Source organism: Geospiza fortis, unplaced genomic scaffold (genome assembly GCF_000277835.1).
Source record: "Geospiza fortis unplaced genomic scaffold, GeoFor_1.0 scaffold138, whole genome shotgun sequence".
Taxonomy (NCBI): Eukaryota; Metazoa; Chordata; class Aves; order Passeriformes; family Thraupidae; genus Geospiza; species Geospiza fortis.
Window position 1 is genome coordinate 3063896 of NW_005054307.1, and position 8464 is coordinate 3072359.

The following is an 8464-nucleotide window of genomic DNA, read 5'->3' on the forward strand; positions in this document are numbered from 1 at the left end:
CATCTTAAAAGACATCATCAACATTTCAAGGCTTCAGAGAAGTCAAGGGGGATGAAATTCTCTTATGAATAAGCACTGTGTAGTGTTGCCTAACAATTAAAGTATATATGCGGTAATATTAATATCAGAAAGCAGCAGAACCCAATATAAATGATAATTAGGAGAAATGACAGCTCTGCAAAAAGGAGCGATAGCATCATTAGTGCCACTAGGGGCTTTGTGCAGCTACTCTGGGCTGTGCAGCGATAGAGCAGGGAAGGGGGTGGGGAACAACAGCTTTTGATCAGGCCAGAGAGTTCTCTGGAAATTCAAACCATTGCCTAGACAGATTACAATAATTTCCTCATTTTCAGAAGGTTTTACATATGGCTTTTCGATGTGTTTTCAGTCAGACATTGTAAGCGCTTTTTGAAAATAGGACTTAAACTTGATTCTTGAGCTTTTCTTTTGCCTTCTCTCCACATTGTATCAGGACAGTTACTCTACAGCTACAAAGCGATAGCCCTGGAGGCTTTTAAAAATACATTTAACCTAAAATGTAATGAACTATGCTTTGTGGACTAGAAGATAGGATTACAGGGATCCCATTTAATGTTTCTCTGTACCTGTCACCTGAGGATTTTGTCTGCCCTTGCGGGGTTGATGTGATTTTTATCTACATTCATAAACAACTTTCTAAGCTCTGAGGTAAATTTAAGAAGGGAAAAATAAAAAACAACATATAAAGTTGAATATTGTTTTACTTTCTAGCCAATACCATGCACACAACTTTAAACTACATCAAAGGTGAATAAAAGTTTTATTTAGAATATATAATGGCCAATAGTGCTTCATTTTATAAAAAAAAAATTAGAAGAAATAATTACATAATTTTCTGAGTACCTCAGAGCCTATAAAGATGCTTCTGATTGGGTTTATCAGTCTTGTCAGTAGGTGATGTGCATACAGTGGAATAAAAATAAAAATAAAAGCCTGTAACTGAAGTCAGAAGATCTCAGGTACTGAAAAAAAATTTATGCTTTGATTCTGCTTCCCCTCACTCATCCTCCCCTCTCCTTTCCACTCTGTTTTTCCTGTGTGGGTGATTACTGGTAAGTTTTGGGTAAGTTAGAAGCTGTGGAAAAAGCAAGGATTATCCAAAGTCCCATCCAACCCAGGAGTCTTGCAATGTTTTGAGTTCAGGATGAGAGGCTGTTTATTATTTACTTATGTTTTATAAATCCCTTTTTGACACTTTTACTCCATTTTAGATAACACTACTGATTTCAATTGTAGTGCTTGTGAACAGAATTTCGTGTAGGATAAGGCAGATGAGTTATTCCTGCCTTTTCTCTTAGCTACAACTATAATTTCATTACATGCTGTGACCTTATTGCCTCATTTCAAAACAAACCAGCCCAACTCTGATCTGAAAAAATCTGAAACTAAACCCAAAAAAACAACAACAACAAAAACCAACAAAAACCAACCAAACAAAAAAAAAACCCAACCAACCCCCCCCCCCAAACAAAACACCAAACCCCAAATATCCCACTTCCTATATTTAGGAAAGTCATATTTCCATAGTCAGGAAAGGAAAATTCCCTAAGGTTTCCCAGTCATAAGAATAGACATGCACAGTTATTATTTCCCCCAAGGGATTTTAGAAGATACAAACATAGCTCTGCAACCATTTCTGCTGGGCAATTTTTATTATGATATATCTTCTTCTGGTAATGCCTCTGTGATACCAGTTTAAAACATGACAGCACTCTCTGTGACAGTGAAATATCTTTAAATACTACAGCACACAATGTTTTTATATTTTACATAGTCCAAAAAATGTGCTAAATACTCCATATCCACATTTCCAAAATAATTCTTTATGGACCATTCTATACCATGACAGTTTATGCTGTATCAGTGATCAAGTCAGCTTAGAAAATGTGACTTATTTTCTGAGGTATTGGAATAATGCTCTATAGAAAAATTCCAAAATTAGTATTTTTGTATGGTATGCAATATTGCAGCCTACTAGAAAATTGTCATATTTTGAAAAAATGAATTATTACAGTAAAATTGATAATGAAATGCAAATGGAAAATTCACTGTGGAAAATAATTCCTATTTTACAGATACGCCATTTCTTGATTGTGTCCCTTGGAATAATGAGCCATTTTTCTGAGCCAAAACCACAGTGAGGTGTGGCCTGCCTTTGGCCATTCTTGAGCAATCCAAGACAGGAGAGGACATATGAAGTTTAAAATTGAAAATTGTTTTTTATATTGTAGTGCATTAAAAAATGACCACTTCTAGTGGCCATGATCATTTAATATGTCTAGTGACAGGATGACTTGGGTAGGTTAGAAGCTGTGGAGAAAGCAAGGCTTGTCTCAAGTCCCATCCAATCTGCTTTTAACCCATAACCATAAATGTTTATGTTGTCAGACCAAATGAAATAAATTTTTATGTAAAGCATGCCACTTATACAGCATCTGCATAAGCATCAGGTATTTCCTCCACTTGAAAAAAATCATATTTATGGCTACAAATTGAAAGAAATGAAAGCCTACATGAACTTTTCTCACCACATCTACTCCCAGGGCCAAACATCATTATCTTACTCCATATAGCTCTAATAAGTGCATTCCCTTGAAAGAAAAGTGGTTTATAGGAAGGGCTCACTGAGTGATGCTACATTTCTTCTTATTGATGAACAAGTGATTTTTTGCCAGGACACTTAAGGATGTTGTTGGGGATACACTTTTAGCTCTTTACAGGCAATTTTGGGAAAATTTTACCCTAGTGTACTTCAACAAGAGTGGATTTTTATAGTTCCAGACTTAGCAATGAATTGTGTCCTTTCTGCCTTTGGTATGGGGCCCTTTGTAGTAGATTCAAGCCTTGTTCATTCTGTCAAAATTTCAGTAATGCTATATGTCTTGAAATAGGATTATCCACATCTTTCCTAAGGGATGATGAGAGTAATGAGCAATTAGTTCACAGAGGGCCAGCTTTTCATGTAAATTTCTTCCTTCCATGTAAATTCTGCTTTCGTTAACAGAAATTGACCTTTATTTTTCAAATTGCCAGCTCCCTGGAGTTTCTCTAGTCTCCAAACTATACTGAAAAAATGAGCAAAGAAAAGAGAATGTTTCAGTAAATTATCCTTTGTCATTTTAATGCCAGTGTAAACATTAAACTGGCAAAAAATTTTCTCTTTTTAGTAGATAACTAATGTTAAGAAGGTTCATTATTGTTATTAAATAAAGGTGATATACAGCTGGTGTTTTATACAGGCGTTACAAATGTAGTAAAGTTGTGCAATAAAGGTTCTTGTCAGGTTTTATAATGCTAAAGTTGATATGCTTTTATTTGGTATATATTGAATATACAGTGAATGATAGAGCTTCAAATTTCCATGTAAGTAATTGTGAAAGAAGAGCAGGAAGTCCAGTGCAGAGTGAGTTCCTGGAGTGTGAATCCAGGAGCAGAATTTTCTCCTCACACTTCTTATACCTTCAGCATAAAGCAAGGGAGAGGTGAGTTAAAATACCAACATTAACTTGGGATGAAACCATCGATTTTCTTCCCTTTGTGGAATGATGATCAGAAATATACATCCATTGGATAAAATACATTGAAATCTTCATGGAATTAATAACATTTCCCCAATAGCAGAGGTAGGGTAGACTTTGAGCTGTCCCATCTCATGGCTGACAACTGATATTCCTACATCTCCAGCTGCATGCCCTCCTGTCCTTTTCATAGGAATGTACTCAAAATACATTGCTGGGAGAGACAGTATGATAATAAGATTTCCTTCAAGAGACCAAATGTGCTTATTGGCATGGCAAGCACAGAGGATCACAGATACAAATTGAAGTGGATGCTCCTAACTTTATTTCCTCTTTCAATTTCTTAAAGTGTCTGTGTTGGAATGATTCTGTTAACTTCATTGATATGAATAAAATTTTCATTGCTTGTTGCATAAAGCTTTTAGCAGCAAGGCTTACAGGCCTTAGGCAAAATAAATTTACCTCAGAATGTAAATCTGCATGGGGATTAACAAAATTAAATATTATCTCATTCTGTTCTGAAACATTTTCTTCCTACACTCACATAAATGTTGTTCTCAGATCCCAGCAGCCCCTTTGTGCACCCCATTGCTGTTCTGCCCTTTCATATTGATTGGCAGTCTGATTTCAGGACCTTCTTTCTCCCCTTCCTGCCTGGTGTCTCCAGCCTTTCCTCCTGTCCCTACAAAGCTTTCCATATTTCTTACTCTTGATAGCTGTAAATATTTATTGCTCTGATCATGGTTGCTGGAGTTAGTGGTAGGTATAAAATATCATGGTATCTTTCTTAATAGCTGATTGAAATATCACTTCTCCTAAGGCAAGCCTTTATGGCAGGGCAGGACTTTCCTCAATGACTGATTCATATCCCAGTACTTTTAAGTATTCAGTTTTCAGAGAATACACAGAAAAATGGTTTTGAACAGAAATGTCAAAAGTCTGTTTTAATTCAAATATATTTTATATAATTATTTCTAGCAGACCAAATGTGCTGCTAACCATTCAAATGACGTCCTAGGAAAAGAAAGTTCTCCAGCAGAAGCCTTTTTAAAGATGCTAATTTGTTAGAAAAACTAAGAGATGGAAGGTTTCCCAATTTGTATATTTTAAATATGACAAAAGACATTTTTGCTTCTGAGGCAAAACCAGAGGCATCTATAAATAGATAGAAAAATAAGCATTATTTCATGTTTCTTCTGTTTTAGGACATCTGGCCAAAATACCAAGGGAATGCCTTCAAACTGCCCTATTGCTTACATTTGCAAGGAATACTCTGTGAATCAAAAAAGAAATTACCAGATATTTGATTTTGTGTTAGGGATAATGTTTCACATAGAGGAAGGAAAAATACATTTATTCAGTAATAACTTGTTTATGATTTTAAAATAAAGCTAGGAGACAATGGTTTGGAAAAGAGCAGGTAAGTCTGAGCTGCATGTTAGGCATGGACAATGTAAATCTGTCTGTGCTTTGTCAGTTTTGCCTTAAATCTTCTGTGTAATCAGTGGTGTAGTTGTGTGTGTTGTCTGTGTCCACATGGTGCTAGAAAATTAAAGCTTTCCAGACAGAACAGGAATGCCGTTAGGGTCTGCTGTGCTGGTGATTTCTCGAGTAGACTTCTACTCACTGGAATAACTAATTAATGTCACATGAAGCATAGGATGTGTAAAATAGTGACAACTCAGTCAATTTATCACAGCTTTGCTGAACAGAGGCAAGAGCTTCCTTACTGCTCTCCAATTTGTTGGATGGTTTAGTTCCTTGACTATGAACATGTATTTTCAGTTGTCAAGTCTCTTAGGGATAATTTTTTCACCATTTATTTTTTGCACGATCACAAAACTTCTGAAAACTTTCAGAAGTTCTTAACTGATTTATGAAGATATTTCTTTAAACTCCCACAGAACACTTCAGCCAATTTCTTTTAATTACTCATCCTTGATTTGCTCTAAAGGGTCTGAAAAAACCCACACAAAATAAATTATGAGCACAACTTGCAAGGCTGATATATTTGTTTAGAATGTGATGGTGATTCTGCGTCCTATCAGAATATTACATTTCAGATATAGCTGCAGCTTGTTTCTAGTGTGAAATGAGGATTCTTTCAAACAAGAATATCTGTATCCATGAGATGCTTAAGATTATTTACCTTATATGCATTTTTTATAAGATACATATATGTGTATATGTATATATATAGAGAAAGAGCACATAATTTGTGCAGTGAAAAAATAGAGAATAATTTAAAATACAGATAGTGTTAAGGAACATACTGGTAAACCTGTCAAATAGTTTAAGATTAACAGAATAAGTAGAAATCCTAGTTTTCTCCTTTGCTGAGATGGAGGACAAACCAGAGCTTTTGGAAATGAAAGGGAAGAGTTTCAATCCAGGCTACCCTTTTTGCCTGTTTTTCCCCCTCTCAGCCTCTCTCTGTGCTGCCCCTGACAGCTTCAATTCACGGCCTGCTTCAGAACAAGCCCCTGTGGCTGTGCACAGGCCACATGCACAAAAATATTATTAGTTTTCAAATATAGCTAAGAAACTTCATCTCAAGCAAAAGTCATTATGGTCAGAGCAAAATCCTAATATTTGGTATTAAACATTTCTTTAGGTAAGGCTTGGGAAACTCAGTCTGCTCTGTAGGTAGTGCTGATACCCTTAAAGGCACCACATGACCAACTTGTATGGCCAAATGGGATAGAAATTATTTTGACCTTTATCTTTGCCCTTTCAAATAGAAATAGGAACTTTAGAAACAGGATGTTTTACTTTGACCATGTTGATTTTTGTAGGATTTGTCATGAGTACCTCATTTAGAAGAGGGATGAGTCATTTCGACTATCAATTTTTAATACACTGAGAGATAAGGGAAAAAATCCCAAAAATAAGACTTTTGCTTTATAATATTAAATTTGGTGTGATTTCTTAAAAAAAGAAATGAGGAAAGAGTAGTGAATTCATGAAAGGTTAATAATATTTCTGAGAGGTCTGAAGAAAAGAAGGCTAAGGTGGAGGCTGTAATTGCCGTCTTCCACTGCTGAGGGAGTGCTTACAGGGGACTCAGAACCACACTCTGCTCAGTGCCCCGAGAAAGGATGAGAGGCAACAGATCCCAGCTGCAGCAAGAGGAATTCTTATTAGGAAAATAAAAGCATTCTCTACAATAAGCAATAGTCAAAATTGAACCATTTCCCTAGAAAAGCTGCAATTTCCATTCTTGGGGGTTTTTGGAACTAGGCTGGAGAAGGTGCTAAGGAAGCTGATTGAGCTTTGAAGTTGTACTGCCTTGAGGAGAGAGTTGAACCAGATCATTTCTTATCAACCTAAATTATATTGTTCAATTATATTGCTGATTGTAGATAGTGATGTTTCTAAGTCATAGAAATGATGTGGTCCTCCACTTGAAGTGTTAGCTTTGCCCTTGTGATCTAAAAATTAAACAACTTAAACCTGATTTTCTCCTAGAGTTGCAGCAAGGTTAGGAAAGGCAGTAGTTGTGTGCAAAGATGTTTCTACATAACATACTGAAGCATTTTAAAGATGATTCAAGGTAGAGTGCTCAAAAAATCCAAATGCAGATTTTGAAAAAGAAGCCACATTTGCTATTTTGTACATCAGTTTTCCTAAAGCTAATAAAAATCACAATAATTTTTTCTAAAATAAGCTTTTAATAATGGATATCAAACTGGTAAGCCTGGTGATTATTTAGTTTACATGTAAGTAGCTACCATTTGAATATTTCTTAAACAAGTTTTGTCAACTCAGTGTCTTGAACAGTGATCCTGCTAATGTGATAGAACAGATGCTATTATTGGATTTATAGAGCAGGTTTCTGTAAAATTCTGAATGTTGCTGTAGATTGATCACATAATTGCAGGACATGCAATCAAGCTTACAATTACTCAGTCATAGGTATTGGGGCTAAGCTTATATTTAGACAAGCATTTGACATATCAATCAATACGATACCATGAAAGATTTACTGAAGTTGATTATACCATAACTCATTTTTGCTATGTGAAAAATGAAATAATTAGGGGAGACAAATAGAAAAAGTTCTTTTCTCCACTTGGACTATTTAGATTCCACAGAATGTCCAGTGATCCTTTAGGAGTTATGAATAAATGTTGCGTCGATTCACTCAAAGTGCATGAAGGAAAATAAAACCTAAATAAAAAATATTTTGCTGCAGTAGTTACTGCAAATAAAGATAAATCTACTGGAGATATCAAGACAAGCCTATTAACCAGCAACTTTTTCTGCTTACTTCAGAAAGGGTATTAAACCACTTTAAAGCATTAAAGTGGTTTCAGTACTCATCTGCCTGGTTTTGCTTCTCATCCATGTCCTGAAGGACAAGAGGTATGAAAAGTCTAGTTTCTTTTCCGGGCTTGAAATTTCTGACATCTAGAAAGGAAAACCAAATATTTTCATTATCTAGAAAGAGAAATGTAAAAATGATTGGAAAAGCTTTTCATGATATAAAGTGAATATTCATCTTTCTAAGATACAGGAAAATGTATGAGCTTTTGTCATTGGCTGTTTAATAATTCCAGACATCGATGATTTACGCCAGACCTGGAGAGCGCAGTGTTTGCCTGCCATCTGTCCCAGCTAATCTCCAAATTCCATCTACAAACGTGGATGACTTACAACTTCCCTGATTAATGTCATCTATCATTTTCTTCATAACACGGAGCAATTAATCTCGGCTGGTCCCAGGGGTCCGCCGCAGTAATAGGTTTGTGGGGGGTAGAAACAACCCGCAAAAGTCTGTTTGGAAAGAACACCCTTTAACACCCTTTCCATCCTTTCCTCACCCCCCGCCCCACCCCCTTTATTCTTCTTTCCTTTTTTATTCCTTTTTTTGTGTGTGTCTGGTTTCCCTCCCCCTTCTCCCTGCT